Source organism: Brienomyrus brachyistius, chromosome 7 (genome assembly GCF_023856365.1).
Source record: "Brienomyrus brachyistius isolate T26 chromosome 7, BBRACH_0.4, whole genome shotgun sequence".
Lineage (NCBI taxonomy): Eukaryota > Metazoa > Chordata > Actinopteri > Osteoglossiformes > Mormyridae > Brienomyrus > Brienomyrus brachyistius.
Window position 1 is genome coordinate 20,673,661 of NC_064539.1, and position 18,585 is coordinate 20,692,245.

Genomic DNA, 18,585 nt, shown 5'->3' on the forward strand with positions numbered 1-18,585 from the left:
CCCCATAACGTCAGAATAAGATTTGGTCCCCACAATGTAATATATACATAACCCCCACACACACACACACAAATGCACATTCCCTCAGTCAGTCCATCATATTTTTTTTCCGTTCATTTCCGCAACCTGGAACATGTTACATAAGAGGAGAATGATGAAATATGGAGTGTAACACAATTTTTAAAAACTGACTCTGTGCTTTAAAAAAGCACTTTACTTCCAGATAAGCAGCGAGTGTAAAATAAGAAAATGAATTCTGAGAACTCCAGTGGGTCACTGGAGATGTGGCCCAGAACATGGTCTCTGAACCCCCCACCCCCACCACCCAATACGAATGGGAAGCAGAGGAGCTAAAATAACAGCTGTTTAAGCTGCACCCAAACCCTCCAAATTAAAAATGTATGCATTACTTTGCTGTAGTTGCATAACACAAGCACAAGCCACTAATTACTGAGGCACTTTGCTATTTTAAGCCGCTATTGCTGCTGACTATTTTTTTTTTTTTTAAGCTAATGGCCAGTGTTTCCGCATCAAGCGGATGACATTTCGACATACTGGACTGGTACGTCTCTCAGCCAAGGGAACACGAGGTAAATGGAAGTGCAGAGTTGAAAAAGCCCTCAGAATATTTATATTTTACAGTGCTAATGCTCAGATTTTACATGACACCTTCGTTCTTTGTTGGAGATAATTAGGCTAAACCAGACTGACTGACAATGAAAGGGAAGATCCAGCTACTCTATACGCTTGTCGCTCTCATCACTGCTTACCAACTTCTTGATTAGGAGACCGTTCTGATGAAACTGAATAAATATGTAGAATGTCTAGAAGTCTATATGTCCTGGGTATGACGTTAAACTGCATCTGGCCCTGCAAGCGGTTCTCCAACTAGCAGGGAAACAATTTTTGGGAGTTGGTGGTGGGGTTGGCACTCCAGCCACCGTAAAACAACTCATAACTGCTTGATTAAAACAAAATAGATACTCTTCTGCTCTCTGCGGGAGTAGCTCTGCTGCAGCCACCCACAGGAAGGCTGCACGCACCATGAAGGGGATGGGGGAAAGCCTTTGGGGGACCCATCCCTAGATGAGTTGAGACCTTTGGAGAGCTAATAGGGTCAAGCTTGTTGGGGATCGGGGGTGGTGTGGTGTTGAGGTGTCGCATGCTGCATAGCGGCGCTTGGGTCTCAGTTTGAGGCGGCCCATCCGGGTAGGCACATAGAATGTCTTGTTTCTCCCGCAAGATGACCATCTTCCCCTGCCGTCGACGGAGCTTTGTAAAATCCGTGTTTCAGTGGCAGCACTTTCTGAGGTATGCAGACCTGGCCAGATCTCCGTAGGTGGGTATACCTACTTTTGGTCTGGTCGGTCTAACAGCTGCCAAACTCAAGGAGTAGCTGTTGCAGTAGCGGATCGGCTCCTTCCAATGGTGTCTGATGTCACGAGCATATCGTGATACTCAGGCTAAGGCACTCCTTGGGTATCTTGAATGTTGTTGCTCTGACCGTGGAGAGTGATGTCTCGTTGAGGGAGACATTTTACTCACAACTTTTATCGGTGGTTGAAGGGTGCCCATGAGATGACACTCCTCTGGTCATGGGAGACTTCAATATGACTACTGGCACTGACAGGGTTCCTTGTTCCTTGACTTTGCGAAAGGTCAGGGGCTGCAGGTTGCTGGATCCTGGTTGCAATGACCTGAGCCACATCGTTGGACTTGGTACTCCAACACTGGTGGTGTGGCGAAAGAGATCAATCACATACTTGTGGGCAGATGCTGGAGGCTCCTGCAGAATTGCAGGGTCTACAGAAGTGCCCAGTTTGTGAATTCTGACTACAGACTTGTTGTTACTACTCCACGTTAGCCAGACTCCAAGGTCAAGCTGTTTCTGATGAGTTTGCACACAGTTTGAGTGAGGAACTTACGGACTTGGGTGCGACTGCTGGATCTAATTTGATGTGGGAGACCTTCCGTGATAAGAGCCTGAAGGTTGCTGAAGGCTGTGTTAGCGCTGCCAGTCTCCCCAGAAGGAGGTGTTTCATCTCACAGGGCACCTTGGATATTATGAAGAGGATGCAATTCCAGTCTGTATCGGGAACTGAGAAGGACGGCTGTGAGGGCTCTGAGGACAGATAAGGAGGCGTTTGCTAGATGAATTTGTGAGCAGGTGACACACCATATGTGGACTAGTGACCATGTCCTGCTTACAGCGGAATCAAAGCACTACACACATCTGAATCTGTTCCTCGGAGACTTGCAGTCAGGGCGGGTGATGGGACGGTCCTTACGGATGACACTGCAGTAGTGACCTGCTGGGCTGACTACTTTGAGCTGTTGTTTAAAGTTTACCTTCCAGCTAGGATGTTGGACATCTCTGGGTCTACGGTTCTCGGAGCTGATCCTCCAATTAGCTGTGAACCATCCAGTTTCACTGAGATTGCAAGGATAGTGAATCAGCTGGGGGCAGGGAAGACCGTAGGGTTCTGTGGTATCCGGGGTGAACTTCTCCAGGCTGGTGGTAAGGCTGTCCTTCTGGCATTGCAGGCAATCTTTGCTTCCATTTCACAGTCAGGCGTCATCCCAACTGACTGGAAAACGGGACTTTTAGTCCCTCTCTGGAAAGGGAAGGGTGATCGCCTGGATTGTGGTAACTACAGAGGGATAACACTGCTTTCAGTGCTGGGTAAGGTCCTTGCTAGGGTCGTCCTTAACAGGATCTGTGATCATTGCTTGCCTGACAGCGGCTGGGGCAGTCTGGTTTTACGGCTAAGAAGTCTACCATTGACCGTATCCTTGCACTGAGGGTTCTCATCGAGCGCAAGCGCGAATATCGGCAGAGGTTCTTTGCAGCCTTAGTCGATTTTCATAAAGCGTTCACTTCAGTTGCCCTGTGGGACATCCTGAGACTTTGTGGGATCCCCCTGAGGTTGCTGGACATCATTACCGGCCGATACACTCATATACTGTGAGTGCTGTGCAGAGTGGAGAAAGAACCTCTGCGTTCTTCATAGTTGATTCTGGGGTTCAGCAGGGGTGTGTTCTTGCTCCTACTCTGTTCAATATTTGTATGCACTGGGTGTTGGGCAGGATTGTGGGGTCCAGCAGCTATGGGGCGTCCGTTGGTGAAGAAAGATCTACTGATCTTTACTTTGCTGATGATGCTGTGATCTTAGCAGAGTCAATGGAGGCTCTAATCGGGGCTCTCGAGAGACTGAGCGAGGAGTCTGAGTGTCTGGGATTGTGGGTGTCCTGGTTAAAGACTAAGACCCAGGCGTTTAATGACTTCTTGGGCACAGCCATCAGTAGTGTGTCTGTCTGTGGGGAGAATGTTGACCTTGTCGAGAGATTTACCTACATCAGCAGCAACATTCATGTCTGCGGTGACTCTTCCTATGAAGTCAGCAGATGGATTGGAAGAGCATGGGGGATCATGAGGTCACTGGAAAGGGATGTGTGGCATTTGCAAGAGGATTAAGGGCTAAGTGTTTAGAGTCCTGGTGCTCCCTGTCTTGCTGTATAGCTGTGAGACATGGACACTATTCAGTGAGCTGAGGCGAAGACTGGACTCCTTTGGTACTCTGTCTCTTCGGAGAATCCTTGAGTACCGCTGCTTTGACTTTGTGTCGAATGAGCAGTTGCTAGAGGAGTCCCGAATGAGGCACATTACCTGCATTGTGAGGGACCGTCAGTTACGACACTACAGCCATGTGGCGTGTTTCCCTGAGGGTGATCCAGCTGCTAGGATCCTCATTGCTGAGGACCCAAGTGGCTGAACCAGGCCAAGGGGACGCCCACATAACACCTAGCTGTGGCAGATGGATGGCCATTTTCAAAGGGAGGGATTGGACCAGGTATCTGGCTGGGGGATCGCCCTGAGGAGTTTCGCTTTGTGGTGGGCGTGGCAACGGGCTGCATCAGTGCATACTCCCCAACCTGACCTAACCTGACTAGAAGTCTATAAGGAGATAGAACCATGATTTTTAACTATCAGCAAAGTATTTATTATATTGTCAGATAGCTAATACTACGTAAAAATGTAGTGTAGCATTGGCTAACACTAGGGTGCTACAGATTCAGTTGCTGTTTTATTAGCTGCAATGGCAAGACCTATGCAGGGTAGTCAGATTAGCAACATTAATGTCAATGGAGGAAGAAGAAGGCTGCAGATATGACCAATATGATAAGAACCACATAGACTAGATGAGTGACCATGGTGGAATACAGTAGCGTCTATACACACTGCAGCTATACCCCAGTCCCACAGATGTTGACATTGCTGGACCTCATAGGGGATCTCTCTGGATTTAGGGAGTGGAATTCCCCATCTAGCTGACAAATACTGAAACAGAATTCATGTGAAGCACAAGAGCAGGTTTTTCGCGTCGAAATGAATAGTTTGGCTAAAATCAATCAGTCGTTGAAGCTGTAACGTCACGATTTGGCTCCTGGTTTGTCGCGTCTGCTTAAATTCCCTCTTCATTGCCCGTTAATTTGTGTTTGACAAAGAGCGAAGCAGACGGCCCAAGACTTTCCCAAGTAAACATTTCCGAAAGCACAGACGGCGGGATTGTTTAATTCCTAATGAAAAGTTCAATCTCTTTAATGAGGCATGCAAACAGAGCTTTTCCTGTGTGGGAAAGAAAATGATTTAATTCAGTGTTTCAGAATGCATTTCCCATTTCTTTAAGGTTCATTGAGTCTGGGACATCTCTGGAGATGGAATAGGTGTTTTCAAAGCATTAAATCCAGTCAATTTGGAACATATGTGAGAAAGTGTCAGTGTTTTTTGAGTGAGTATGTTTTCCCACATTTCCTAAACCTAACCCTATCTCAGTCATTCCCTTGAGAATTTTAGGCGTTTACTTGATTTTCCACAGCATGCAATTCCACAGTCCTTTTAAATGTCCTCCTTTTCACCCCGTTAAGCCCTTCCAATATTGTTAACTTGTTGGTTAAGCTCGTTTCCAAACTTTAACCTGTTTTTCCAAGTTAAAATGTTGTTGTCAATATGAGATAATATTAGGATTTTACGCCAGACAGGTCTGCTTATTTCTTTTATTTAGCATTATTTAGTCATTTTCGGTCCAGTAGCCTACGCTGAAATACCACTTTTCTTTTTAAAAAAGAACAACAATTGTATCCATGTACCAGAAAGGCTCAGTCGTTGAACTTGATTTGTCTGTGTATCGTGTCAGTCTCACCGTGCAGGATGGGCCTCACACACTCTGCTGGTCTGTCACGCCAAGCTGCCTGCCCCCCCCTGGAGTTCGGCAGCATTTATAAGCTTTTCCAGCAAACCGTGTACACCGGGGAGTCGGAGTGTGGCCGGCGGGCGTGTGAGAAAAGCGCAAGCAGTTGTGGGTCACATTCCACTGACGTGATGAAAGTAGATTGGACTTGAAGCTCTCTGAGGGCTGTCGCTGAGGCACGGTGGAAAAAGGTCCTGACGAGAGTATTACACGTTTAGCACTGGCTGCCCTCAGGGCCATAGACTGACCCAACATGGCTGTGGACATCCCAGTGAAGAGAAACCCAGGAAACCAGTTATACTGAAAGGTACATTGATACATATATATTTATTTGAATGAAGGTCCGGCCAGTTGAGATGTGTGCTGTTTGCTTCACATTTGGGTCACAGTTGAGGTTGAGTATGTGGTGCTACATTGTTTGAGTGCTATTATAAAGAAGAATCAGTATATTATTTACAGTAATTCCTGAAATCACCTTTAAAGTCTAAAAAGTGGAGACGAGGACTTCATTTTTACTCTTTATTTTTTGGGCCGAACAATTGCATAACAATTTTATTAGCTATGACAGTTTGTAAGAATTGAAGAATATAAAGAAGATTTTAAATCCTGTTTGAAGCGGTCTGTCCTGGATAACACTGGAGCGGATAAATAGGTGTGTACTTTTCTCTTTGTTGTGTGGGCTAAAGCATATGTGTTGTTAAATAATACTGTTGTACTGGCAAAGCCAAGTGAAAAGTCGTATAAAGAGATGCCTGTAACCATCAATGCTGCAGTATGAGCTGTGGCCTGTAGTTATAGGGGAGAGATTTTAGTGGAGAGATTTTATCGTCAGGATAGACGCTATGGTCAGACTGCAGCAGACTATGATTTTATGCTGAAACACTTAGCTGCCTGATGACTGAGGCACCTTTCTTGACAAGGCATTCTGTGATAATCTAGGAGTATTAAAGTAAGACTTGTTTCCACGGTGAAGCTTAAAATTTGCACGTGACACCACACTGAACTGACTGCCTCAAACCGCTTTCAGGTATAGTTTCAGCTTTAGAGCCGGAAGGGACTGGGGAGGCACATGGGCCCTTGGCCCCCTAGGAGCCCCCTCCCCCCAGGAAGAAGGAGGTTGTGGTAGTGGGGGGTTTCAGCTATTAGAGGTGTAAACATGTGTGTGTGCGTGATAGAATGTTCTGCACGGTGTCTTGCCCGCCTGGTGCCCAGGTAGTGAACCTTCCGGATCGTGTGGACAGGTGGGGTGGATTCTATGCTCGTGTGAGGGATGCAAGGGCAGGAGGGTTGTTCTGCAGCAAAAAAATTACAGAAGTCGCAGATAAGCTTAGAAGCAGAACATCCACGGTGGTATTCTCTGGAACTGCTTCCCGTGCCACGTGCAAGCCAGGTTAAGTTGTCTGAGATAAGGAGATTAAACGCGTGGCTGAAAGGGTGGTGTAGGAAAGAGGGGTTCAGGTTTATGGGGCAGTGGAGGACCTTCTGGAACTGGTGGGATCTGTCCAAGCCGGACAGGTTGCATCTGAACCAGCGGGGAACCAGTGGATTGGGGAGGCGTATGTTTGGAGTAGCTTGGGAGAGTTTAAATTAGGGACTGGTGGGGGGGGGCAGGGAGGTTATTTAAGAATATAGGTGGGGAGTGATGGAAATCCTACCCTTTGCTGTCTGCATTTAAATGCTAAGAGTCTTAGAAACAAAACCCGCAAATTAGAGGCTTTATAGGAATAACAGCAACATGGATGAGGGACAATGATGGAGACGAATATAATATGGATGGTTACATGTTGTTCTGTAGAGACCGGATAGGCAAGAAGGGAGCTGGTGTTGCAGTTTATATAAAAGAAAACTTGCAGGCAAAGGAACTCACTGATAATAATAAACGTACAGATGCTATATGGATAAAACTAGATGCTAAAAACACAAATGACCTAATTGTTGGTGTTTGTTATAGAGCATCTAATGTAGCTGCAGAGGAAAGCAGAATGTTATACAACAACATCAGGATTATGAGTAATAATAATGATGTGGTAGTTATGGGTGATATTAATTTACCTGGGATATTGTGGGACAATATGTGGCTCTACAGTAAATGAACTTGAGATGGTGGAATAGGTACAGGATTGCTTTTTTACTCAGTTTGTTAATACCCCTCCCAGGGGAGAAGCCATTGTCAGTCTTCTTTTCACTAATAACCAGGACAGCTTTGGAAAATGTGAGGTTTTAGAACAGTAGTGATCATCCATCCATCCATCTCCTACCGCTTTTCTGGGTCGGGTCACGGGGGCAGCAATCTAAGCAGGGGAACCCAGACTTCCTTCTCCCCGGCCACCTCGTCCAGCTCCTCCAGGGGAATCCCGAGGCGTTCCCAGGCCAGCCGAGAGACATAGTTTCTGTCCTAGGTCTTGCCCGGGGCCTCCTCCCAGTGGGACATACCCAAAACACCTCCCCAGGGAGGCGTCCAGGAGGCACCCTGACCAGATGCCCAAGCCACCTCATCTGGCTCCTCTTGATGCGGAGGAGCAGCAGCTCTACTCTGAGTCCCTGTAAGAGACATCCCAGTCACCCTGCGGAGGAAATCCATTGGTTTAATACCACTACTATTCTTAATTTATGTTAATGATATTGCAAACAATATCCAGTATAGTAAACTGGTTAAATTTGCAGACGATACCAAGGTGGGTGGTGTAGCAGATACTGAACTAGCAGCACAGAGGCTACAGCGGGATCTTGATTTAATTAGTGCCTGGACTGATACCTGGCAGATGAAATTTAATGTTGACAAATCCTAATAAGGTAATGCATGCAGGGAGCAGAAATATAAAGTACAGATATTTTATGGGTTCCACTGAAATAAAGGTAGCTGATTATGAGAAAGACCTTGGTATGTATGTTGATGCTTCCATGTCCCACTCTCGCCAGTGTGGAGAAGCAATTAAAAAAGGCCAATAGGTTGTTGGGTTACATCTCTAGGTGTATGGAGATATGCTACGATTATACAATTCCTTGGTAATAGAATATTGTGTGCAGGTTTGGTCACCTTACCTTAAAAAGGACATTGCTGCTTTGGAAAGGGTACAACGTAGGGCTACGAGAATGAGAAAGGAGAGGTTAGCTGAGCTGAATCTGTTCAGCCTTGAGCAAAGGAGACTGAGAGGGGAAATGATCCAGGTATATAAGATTCGAACAGGTCTGGATGCTGCTCAGCCAAATGGCTACTTTAATATTAGTTTAAGTCCTACAACTCGTGGCCATAGGTGGAAATTAGGGGGAGAACATTTTAAACTGGATTTCAGAAAGCACTTTACATGGCATGTAGTTAAAATATGGAATAGTCTTCCTGTTAGTGTAGTGTAAGCTAAAACCTTCGGTTCATTTATATCAGAGCTACTAGATAAGATTTTAAAAACTCTTAGTTGAATTCTCCCCAAATGAGCTTGATGGGCTGAATGGCCTCCACTCGTTCGTAAATTTCTTATGTTTTTAACTGGAATTGATAAACTCACAGAAGCTGGCAAAAAAATTCCAGCTGCAGTTTACTTAAGTTCTCAAGATACCTACAAAATCCTGGACTGTGCATGGCCATTAACAACACAGAGCCAAAGGATGGAGCCCTTGTGCCCCAGGAAGGTTGGGCAGGTGGTAGTAGTTATAAATGTGTAGAGAAGCATAATGTCAAGAAATTTAAATTTTTAAGAGACGTATCATGTGTATGCTCTAAACTGGGCCATATTGCAATAGTTTGTCAGAATAAAAAGCAAGTAGAATTGAAATACCTGTCAGTTGCTGCAGTAGAGGCTGGATCAGTTGAGCCTGATTTGAGAGAGTGCACTCTTTCTGAAACCAAAGATATTGAAAATACTATCAAGATGCAGATATTCCGAGAATAGCACATGTAGAGTAGACACAGGATCGGGTGTCTCCATTCTGCCAGAAATGCTGTATAATGTTTGTTTAGGTCACTGACCACTGGAGATTAAACAACTCAAACTAAGCATATTCTGGAGAAAAGAAATTAGTTACTGGGAAAACTGAAGGTGCTTGTGCTATTCGAATCTCATCAGCTACTCTTCCCTTAATCATTGTGAAATGTGACAAGCCTGCACTTCTAGGCAGAAAATGGTCAAAAAAATTCATTTCTATTGTGAATTCATTCTCCAGCTTTGAAACCTCCAGGTTATCCTACTGACTCAAGTTCTAGAGAACCCAAGGAAGTGTTTCAGAATGACTTTTAAACAATAAAAGAATTCAAGGCAAAAAAAGATGAAAGTTGGTAGCCCAAAATTTCACAATGCGAGGCCTGTACTCTATGGAACATGGCAGGTAGTGGAAAAGGAACTCATTTGTGAAAGCTTGTGTATGATATCCAAACTGAAGCAAGCCATTGAGTAGCTTCCATTGTGGTGGACCCTAAAGCAGGTAAGTCCCAGAGAATATGTTCGGATTATAAAGTAACAGATCACAAGGCAGGGCAGAAAGAACAAGGACAGAATGTTTCAAAGATGCTGGTTCATTGTGAGGCTACAGAACTTTTGCCATGTGATGCTTTACCTTACAGGGTTGATGTTGTAATATCTCATGTGGGGAAGGATGGGGAAGAGCGTCCAATACTGTCAGCACCCAGAACCCTAAAGTAGAGAGTGAGAGCCTATAACAGAGAAGGTGAGGATGTTCTGCATTTTGCCACCAATGATAACTTACCAGTGAAAGTTACCAGCAGGGGACCATTTTGGCATAAATACTGCATTTGAGACTGAAATCTGGGCTGCAGCAAAGGTACCCGGGAAGGTAATTTTAACAAACGCCAACAACATTCTACAGATAAAGGATACGTGGCTGAGGCAGAAGAATCTTAATACCAGAAAAGTATTCCAATCAACTTTTACACAAATTACATGAGCAACACCTTGGGATACGCAGAATGAAAGCTTTCCTGCGTAGTTATTTGTGTCGGACAAATTTGGACTTTGGAGCAACAGTGCATTGCAAGAGTGCATTGCAACAGTGCACTGCAACATTGCATTGCAATAGTGCATTGCAACAGTGCATTGCAACAGTGCATTGCAGTATGAAGCCAACCACCGTTCGTTTGCAGGAAATGGCCACAAGGTGATATTTGTGCTAAATACAGATGCAAGACTGTATTTGTACCCAGCACAGATGCAAGGACATATTTGTATTAAACACGGACACAAGGCTGTCTTTGTACTAAATAAAGATGCAAAGCTATATTTGACCTAAATAGACTCTGAAGCTGTGTTTATAGTAAGGACAGACGCAAGGCTGTATTTGTACTACGTACAGAAACAAGGCTATATTTTTGCAAAACAGATGCTGACCAGATTTGGTTTTTGCTACGGATGCCAGGCAAACTAAAAAGAGGTGATGTCATGGCATGGAAAGATGCGTGGAAAGAACCGATGCAGTGAATGATAGAGTCTGGGTACAAACTGGAGGGGAGAGAAGTGGATCAAAGGGGTAGCTTCCAAAAGCGAAGAATCAAGGACAGTGAGGTTGGATGGAAACCTTCGGAAGAGTGCAACTGAAGCATTTGTGGAAAGCTGGAACTGCCGAGGTCAGTGGCAGATGGCCACAAACACCTCCACCAGAATTCCCCTGGAGGTAGCAGTGAACTTTCAGCTGCCACAGGCATTGCCAGAGGCATCCTAGCAGGACCCGGAGGGGGACGTGGACAGCGAACAAGCGAAGTCGCCATCTCCACCGAGTCCTGCAGAAACACCCACGGTGATTATTGTATATCCACTCAAAGGTTAAATGTTTGAATACATAGATGAAAAAACTATAATGATCTGTAGGTACGAACAGTACACGTGAGAATGTGTTTGGATGTTTCTAATGATAAGATTGTGGATTTGTTCTGTGGAGAATTTTGAGGCTTAATGGAGTGAAGTGTAGTTGAAGCTATATTAATAAGCATGAGTGGGAATCTTCAAGCAGTCGTGATATGTGCAGTTTGGTTGTAAAAACAGGACTTTCCCAAATGTGGCAGTGTGAGATATAACATAGCTTCAGTGCTAATAATAGCACAGTTAACGGTAAACATCATATGCGATTTTTCTTTCTTTGAATCACATATTTCAACTCCTTCAAAGATACCATATTACCACTTAGCATGGTGGGTAACAGTGCACTTTTGAATGTTTTTTACAAAACGTTAGACAAAGGATTAATACTTTTCTGCATGGGACATGTGATAACAAGCATGAAATACGACGAAATGAGCGGTAAGAAAACTGGGTGTTTTTGGCCCGGTTTGAACGCATAACTGAGGGTTTGGGATATGGAGAATGCGTGACTGTTTTAGTATTTTCCAAAATAGCAGCGATGGTGGTGTGGTCATCCAGTGTGGTTTCTCAACGGCAGAGGACAGATCCCACCCGCCCATGCTGACCCCTACTGCACACCGACCTGCAGTGACCCCCCCCACCTAAACATGTATGTCAAAGTGAGGCTGTTTCTCATATAGGGTCATGGCATGTACTCCCTAGTAGCACTGGTGTGTGTGGAGACATACACACAAACTGCTTCTTCTCCACAAAGAAACACCCTGGGGACATAGTGGGAGGCTGGGATTTTTAAGGATTACTGCCTGTATGTTTCTGTTGTACAGTAATTGATACAAGAGAGTGTCAGTGCTAATATGTAATATACGTGATTGGCGGTGTATACACCTTACTGTCACTGCAGACCGTCAACAAACAGCAGGGTTGTAGTCGCATGTACACATGTTCCATTCCATGCCTCTGCAGATGTATGCAGACAGGGCAGCCCTGCGTCCTACACATATGATCTCACATATGAATATCTGTATGAACAGTAGTACTTCATTCAGCCTGGAGTTCCTAGAGGTAGACATTTACCCTCATATTCAAAAGTCGCTTATGAAATATCCAAAATTCTTTTGGAAGATTTGTGCAAACAAACAGGACAGTCATGGCCAACCAGGCCACACACACCTCTGCTTCATACATCCTGACCAAAGAATCTCCTGCCAGATTCCACAGAACCCTTTGACTGCTCATAAAAGATTATGGATTAACATTACAGTGAGATGTGTTGATGTGCTGATTTATCCCTTTTAAAATCCAAATGTGGTTACAATCTGTCTCTTTGTTCCCCTTTTCTCCTGAACGTTTCGCAGGGATCTTAAGGAATAAGAGCAAAGCCTGATGTTCCTCGCAGGCCCGCGACTTCCAGACAGCCGCCATCACCACTGTCGCGTCATGGGAACCATGAATTGACGTCACGCAGCGAGCCGAGCTCCGGAGCCTGTGTGCAGCGGGCAGATTAAAGCGGCATTATCCGGTGCAGCCTGCAGGAAGGGCTGCGTGTGCATGTGTATTCATGTGTATGTGTGTTAAAGCACACGGATAATACTCCATGATAAGGACAACATAAAGCCATACAAATTCTGCCAGATTTTCAAAGGGCATCTCCAGCTATTGACTGCAGATAAATGGAGCACTGTGGAAAGTCTTAGGCCACTGAAAACTATGTTTAAATTAATCTGGTGTAAAACTATGATATTATGTCTGTCAGTACCAGCCATCATGCTGAATATGACCACCAGCATATCTTATTTGGCTAAAGAATACCCTATAAAGTTAATAAACTGAATTAAGTGGGTAAAATCTAACAAATACATGGAAGGAATGTGCTCTTATCTTATCTCTTATGCCAGTAACGTTTTTGACACAAAGAAAAACATTCTTATGACTTTTTATTGGTCATTTTCTATCACATAGTGCTCAACTGGTTGCTTGAAGCAGAATCTTGGTCTGGACTTTTACTCTCCGGATCTGAACTACCCAGGTCTGTGATACAGTACAACAATTAACAACAGGCATGATAATTAGTGTAGTATGACCACTTAACAGAGTGTGAGGTCCTAAGGTGAGTTCCTCTGCAGCACAGAGATGCTTTAAACAGATCAAAAAACTCGGTAGATTCCCAAATGCACTAGAGCCAATTTCAAACCGAAAAATCTCAGACCCACTTGCCACCCTCATTAGCACGTGCATGTGAGTGTGTGACAGCATGCGTGTGTGTGTGCATGGGGGGGATAGTCTGCCAAATGTGGCGCAGCACTTTCAGGAGACAGGCAAGCTAAATAAGAGTTATCAAGATGCACACTGAGCGAAGTGTTACCTTTTTAATAGTACCGGTGCCGTATGGCAGCAGCGATAAGAACGAGAGAATCGGGAGCAGATGGAACAGGACGGAATGGTGATGAATTTCATTTCTCATACAATAGACTGGCTTTTTTCATTATTTATTAAAGGAGGTCCATTTTCTCCGGAATATTCTGTCCCACGTCGAGACGTCGTCTGCACAGTGTAGGTCATCTTTGGATAATTTATTAATTATTAGATAAGTCCGCCGTCAGTTGTTTAACAGATAGGTCAGCTTCTGCAGGCATTTTGTCTTTGAAAAACTGGGTGAAGCATTTCGTTTTAGTGAGTGCATGAATGCGTCAAGGCACAAACAAGTTTAAGTGCTGATCATGTGACTGTCGCCGCAGAGGAAGCAGGGCTGTCTAAGCCTGATGGAGGACTGATGATGTCAGAGGAAGTGGAAGTGCTGTGGCCTGCCTGTTACACTCCATGTCAAAATGATTGGCTGGGATCCTTCCATAAAAACACACGCAAGCTGATAAAACTCCCATGATGCTCCGCAATACAGACCTTAGAAGGGTGTCTCTTGTCCACACACTACACCGCTCATCTGCATTCCTTATTGCATTATTCATTAGCGAAACAGGAGGTCCTCATTACATCACACATGAAAGAAACAAGAAAAGCTTTTCATGTTAGCGCTTTATGCTACCGCACATTGCCTACATTTATCTTTGAGCTCCCGGCATAAAAATACAGTAGAACAGCCATTTGGTTTCTGAGGCCTGAGCACAGTGTGTTTATTCAAAGGTCAATTCCATTAACTTCTCACCTCCAGCTCCTTTCAGAGGCATGTTAACATTCTTGAGCGAAGCCCGTAGGCTCCCCAGGGACGACACAGAGACAGTAGGACCGAGGCAGCACTGTCAACAGGCACCATCAAACACGCGCTTTTGTCTGGGTTTTGATGTGCAGTAGTCAATCCACAAAGACCAACAAGTCTTCTATGCCACAAAATGTGCCCCATCACCCTATCCCATGTGTGAAAAGTTTATCCTGGTTCTGTCACAGCCCTGGGGAAGTAGCAGAGGGCGTGCGTGGCCTCCTTCCTGCACTGCCAGCCTGAAGCAGCTCTTCCGATTCTGATAGCACCGATCTGCCTCTCCCCAGCCCCCCAGCAGTCCTCATCAGGACAATGAACTCCCAGCCTCTGTTTTCCTACCTGCGCTAGTCCTGCTCCCATGTTTTCCACCTGGATTTCCTAGCTGTTGCCTCAGTTTCATCCGCGCGCGGCTGTTCCGTGTTTAGGTTACCGTTTCTCTGCCGGCCCTGTCCAGTGCCCCCGCTGTTGCCTTCGTCAAACTCTCCCCGCCCTGGGATTTCCGGCCCTTTTCGGCACCCCACCCCTAGCACCCAGTCACGACAGGATCCTGCTCCATTCCAGTGCTGAGTTGAGGGGCCGTTAATCGCTGATGAATCGCTGATATTCTCATCGCCCCCCCCTTGCCGCGGCCTCTCCGTATCTCAGGAATCACCCACACTGCCAGCGACGGACATCAGAGGGATGTACCTAAGCTCCCATCACCGGCTAGGTGCTGGTTCTGCTGCTTGGCAGGGATCTATAGCCGCTTCCTCTTGTTTCATTTTACGTTTCACATTTACAGCCATTTACATTTAACATTCCTTCGCGTCTCTTGGCTCGTAAGGCTTGTGTACGTTTGACTACACAGTCAGTCAACACAAATCACTGACAAACAGGCAATCGAATAAGGGCGTCATGACAGTATTTTATTGGACTGATGGCTGCCTCCTGAACATCATAGGGAGCTGTTTATAAATGCAAGACGTATTTGAGATGCGTGGATCTGTGATGCATGGCTCCATCCATCAGCTAGTTGTCGGGATGCAGTGTCATGTTACCAGAACAATCTCAGCCGCCCTGAATGTGTGTCAAAGCTTCGCATGTGCAGTATGCAAAACAAGCCTCTCTGGTGTACCGAGGATTCCCATTTCTCCTTGGATGTGGATAATTGTGCTTCTGACAAACTCTACCCTCTTTAAGTGATACATGCAGAAGGAGATTGTGAAGTTACCAAGCTCTCCTGTTCGAGAAGTAGCTCAGCGAGCGAAACAAAAGGAGAGAAGAAGCCCCCTGAATGAGAAGATGTAACGGGAACTGGAAACTGTCCCAGCACGGATACGGCGAGGCGCACTTTGTGAAAGAAAAATAACAGCTCTTATTGTTCAAATGCTTAAACGAGGAAAACATATGGATTTGTGGATTACATCATGCCTGGGGGGGAAGTGAAGTCGGGACCTGAGAAGGCCTTGGAGGAAGCCGGCGGGAAAGCGGCGGCACTCCGGTTTGATTTGCGCCTTCAGAGCCGTAGGCGGTCGCATTTGCATTCCCGCCACGTTTCCAGGTATCGGATTAAGGTGGGGATTCTCTTCCAAGGCTGTCGGAGGCTACCGTGCTCACACTGCCGCCTCGACGCACCGTGCCCGAGCCGGAGCCGATGGGACAGGCCTACCCGCTGATGTTCAGGCTTTATTTAACGGCTTTACTGAGCAGCTGGCTAACGTTCTCCTGACAGGATGTACCACTCAACCAGCCAGTGACGAGGCTTCCACCAACACACGCACAATTAAACACCTCCCCCGGGGCCAGCAGATCCAACTGCAACCAGTGTAAAATATCTGCTGCTTATAAACAGAGGTAATACAAGGAACACGAAGGAGTGACAGGCTGCTGCTGGTGACTGGGCCTGTCACGTCAGAGCCGGGCACGGCTGATGACAGGCAGGTTTGAGTTGTTTGTGATTGTCCCCTGAGGTTAAGAGAAGGATCAGAGATGCAGTTTTGTTATGGGTACACAGTGAAGGTAGGTGCATTCAACAAAGGTAGAAGGATACAGCAGGTCTATTCAAATCACAGTCCTCAAGGACCAGGGACTGCCGATTTTCCTGCATTCCTTTACCTGTGAGCCAGGTGTGAAGATTCTGTATCCAATTAGAATCAGTACTTCTTAAACTAAGTACCTGGGAGGACTGAAAACAAGGCCTGGATGTGAAATCGAGGGCCAGATTTGAGGAACCCTGGGGTACAGGATGAATTCAAAGTGGGTGATACAGTCAGGGTGGGGGAATGAGCAGTATGGCCTGGGGAAGTAACATTATTATTGCAGTCATTATACGTAGCTGTTGCCCTACACCCCAGGACACCACTGTGCATTTGCTGGAAGCAGGTGTACTGCCAGTCTTTCGCTGACAAGTGCACCGGATGAACGACTAACCAACCAAAAGAAACCAGAAGAGAAACAGAACCTGCCTCGATGATCGTCTCCACGCTGAGATGGAGGAGGGTAGGGTCTGGAGCCTGCAAGAACATTATTTTCTGCAAGAAATACAGAGAACTCCAGTCTCAGCCTACTGTGCTATTTAAGGATAGTGTCAAACGCACAGAATTCATTTAATATAAATGGCCTTACTGGGCCTCATTAGGATCCTTTTCTAATTAGGGTCCTAATAGTTTAGTATAGATGAATTTCAGGAGAGTACAAGGGTCAGTGTTGTGGGGGCCTCATTCCCATTTTGTGTTATTAGTTTGAACAATAAAGCCTTTGTTGATTGACAAGACCTGCTGTCTTGAATTGTAGCAGAACCTCCCCCCACAGGACAGCACCCCAGAACCTATCAAGAGCATATACTGTACTGGTGGAGGTTTTATACTGTTGAGGAGCAGTGCCCTACTGCCTATGAGCCGAGACGATTTAACGCCACAGAAATGTGGCCAAGAGTAAAAACATGCATCCTTCTTTTTTAAAGGAATTTATTTATGATAATAGGTGCCCATAGGCATTGGGTAGAAGCAGTACATTCCCATTCTGTGCTGCTGGATATGATCCTGGCCAATTGGCCAGCGTTTCATGTACAGTTATAATACAGAAATAACAAAAGAACAGCCAACATGAAATCATCACTAAATTTATCACTCTTGATCATGGTTAGGTGTGACCCCATTAACCTGCTGCACATTCTGTTCCTGTTTGGGGTTTAGTCGTGTTGGAGTGGGCACTAGCAGATTCATGAACAGGGGGTTGTGGGTTCCATGCCCGTCAGATCTTTGGCGGCATTGTAACTTCCTGCTCTGCACTGTCTGGAGACATCAGCAATGTTCTGCAGCCACGTTGCCCTCACAGCAACAACTGAAATTATAATTCAAATTTAAAGTGAGATGAATGTGCTTCACCTAATATAATTTTTCTGTTTTATCATTTATGACTGCAATTTATAGCCTGCCAGTCTTACAGCTTTATTTTATGGTGCGTTTCTGTACTTATTTGTATTCCAATATACCTGCTGGTTAAAGCATGTAATAACCAATCAGCCTGCTAATGCGAAAAGGTGACCATGTGGAGATGCCCCCAAGCTGCCCCCTCACAGAGCAGCGCCATCAGAGACTGACTCATTCAGTACAGAGGTGATGTATGTATGTGTGTGTGCATGCATGTGTGTGTGTGTGTGTGTGTGTGTGTGCGTGAACAGTGGGTTGCTGCAGCTTATACACATCACAAAATGGGAGGGGAGAAGCAGCACAAAGAGTAGCGATGAATAATGGATCGGGCCCGGGTTAGCAGCTTTTCTCCTGTATCGTAATAAATCAGTTTCGATCTGCCGCTTTCCCAGGAACTTTGTGGAAAACTGTTTTTTCACCACCATCCCAGGCACTAATGGAAACTCCCATCCATCGGGTCAGATGCACAGGTTCCAAAACGCAAACTGGTTTGGCTGAAGAGAATGGACCCATAAACCTCACGCAACTGGAAAAGATCGCTTCTGACATGTCCGCTTTTATCGCCCGCGTGACATGTCATCCCTGGGCAATTTCCAGAGCTGCTTAACTCCCCACAGGCCACTGTGTCGCTCCAAGATCTCTCACTTACCATCCTCCGGAGAGACCATAAAAAAAAGGCTTTAGAACATCTATGACCTGGTGGCATAGAGATCAGAGATTGTGCCTGTGTTGCAGTGCTGAATAGTATACGCTACAATACCTATATCACAGTATGCTAATAACAGCTGGTCCCCTGTCTTTTATTTTAAAGTAAACTCCCCCTTGAGTGACAGAACAGGATTCAGGTCCCTGCCAACACGGAGATACTAAGTATTTAATCTCTTTTATATTACTTGTAAATTCCTTTTGAA

General features: G+C 45.5%; 1 long non-coding RNA gene across 1 annotated transcript; it reads left to right on the forward strand.

Moving 5' to 3' along the window:
• Positions 1-10,361: 10,361 nt before the first annotated feature.
• Positions 10,362-13,251, forward strand: LOC125746230 (uncharacterized). The gene is made up of 3 exons (XR_007398888.1): positions 10,362-10,991; positions 11,587-11,702; positions 12,409-13,251. It is a non-coding gene; the product is annotated as an uncharacterized LOC125746230 (long non-coding RNA).
• The last annotated feature ends 5,334 nt before the right edge of the window (positions 13,252-18,585 follow it).